The sequence below is a fragment of the Eufriesea mexicana genome, unplaced genomic scaffold (assembly GCF_001483705.2).
Source record: "Eufriesea mexicana isolate 0111107269 unplaced genomic scaffold, ASM148370v2 scaffold54369, whole genome shotgun sequence".
NCBI lineage: Eukaryota > Metazoa > Arthropoda > Insecta > Hymenoptera > Apidae > Eufriesea > Eufriesea mexicana.
In genome coordinates this window covers 138-1808 of record NW_016959711.1, presented here as the reverse complement: position 1 = coordinate 1808, position 1671 = coordinate 138, and the positions used below count along the sequence as shown (strand labels likewise).

Genomic DNA, 1671 nt, shown 5'->3' with positions numbered 1-1671 from the left:
GTACAACATTATTAGGTTTGTTCAACCACAACACAATTTTCTTTGCCTAAATTAAATTATCGAATATGAATTTCGCCGTATGTTATTCTGATTTACTTACGCATATACTATTCGCAGACATGTGATGCGTCAACTCTGAAAGTTTTACGAAGTTCAAATCTTCGACTTGTTGCGGTCTTCGAAAGTGGAGGGGGCAGCTAAGTTTTTGGACCATACCGCTGACAGCTAGACGTCGCCAAGTATTGTGAATTTCAATCTACTATTGATGCATCGTTAAAACGTATCACGTAATATCACGTAAGTATATTACCATCGTCTCCTTGTTGCTTAGAACTTTTATATTTATCGTTTGAGTTCTTATACATTAGCAATCTCATTGTGACAAAATCAGATAATTTTTCAATTTGTTCTATTCCTCTTAAAAAATATTAATGTATTTCGCTATTAGAATCATATTAGTTACTTAAAACAAAATTTGACACAAAATCATTGTCTCCTTTGGTTGATTATAATTTTGTACATTTGATTTTGATTTCTTCTGTGCAGAGTAATCATTGATGGTGGGAATAAGTTTGACTACAATATTATACGATACAGCTGCCAGTATGACAAATGTAGAACGTAACTGCTGTTCATCGAAAACTGGTAATTATTGAACACATTTCTTTTATTCTGGGAATATTCGTATCACAGCATTTTCTTTTCTAATGGTAGAAACAAATAAATATCATGTTTTTTTAGTAATAGAGCTATAAGTTGGAATAAATCCATTTGATTTTCTGTAATTAACTAAACAATTGAAGTAACTTTCATGATATGACGAATTTGATTTGATAATTTGACGTGGTCATGAAAAGTGGTCATATGAATTGTATCAATAATCTTAATTTTTAATAAGTATTTTCATATATTTATAATTATTCTGAATAGTCATAATTAATTACAGCTTTAAATATATAATATTATATGTGAATAACAATATTAAATAGAAATAGTTATACGAAGGAAAGAGGTTCTCACGTTATATACTCCACAGATACGTGATTCGTCAACCATGAGAACCTCTACAAAGTTCAAATCTCCGTGCTATCGCGGGCTTTGGAAATGGCGGGAAGAGCTCTCTCGACCAATCCGCTGACGGCTAGGCGACGCCATGATAGGGTGGGGTCATTCTCCTTTTGTACGTCGCGGCAACTGGACGTGAGATCGAATTCAGGTATTCTTTTCATTTATTGTTGTGCAGAACTTTCATTTCTGTCCTTTCACCATGTTAATACCATTGCTAACTTCATTTTCTTAACATCTGTCTATGTAATAACTTTTTGAACATAACTTTGGCACAATCAAATAATTTTACAAGTTTTTTGAAATACCATTTTTTCATTTGGTTGTTGGATTTACTAATAGCTTTTACAAAAGAAATATTAGCTTTCAAATTGAAATTTGAGTACGATTATTCTCATATTTTAATATAATTTGTGATAATTCTACATATTCATGCTAAATTTATGATTTTTGCTGTTGCAGATTATTCGTTGATTCTAAGAATCACGTAGAACGTATGAACGCACCAACGGTCGTATTAGAGAACGAGCAGCAGACACAGTGATGGTTTGTATCCAAAGTCGTGAAATCTATGTCGAAACTTGGTAATGGCGAACATTAATTATG

The 1671-nt window shown here is 32.1% G+C and overlaps 1 long non-coding RNA gene across 1 annotated transcript; it reads left to right on the top strand.

Annotated features, from left to right (window-relative positions):
• Positions 1 to 231: 231 nt before the first annotated feature.
• On the top strand, positions 232 to 1198 carry LOC108554672 (uncharacterized). The gene is made up of 3 exons (XR_001890717.1): positions 232 to 297; positions 547 to 645; positions 1037 to 1198. It is a non-coding gene; the product is annotated as an uncharacterized LOC108554672 (long non-coding RNA).
• The last annotated feature ends 473 nt before the right edge of the window (positions 1199 to 1671 follow it).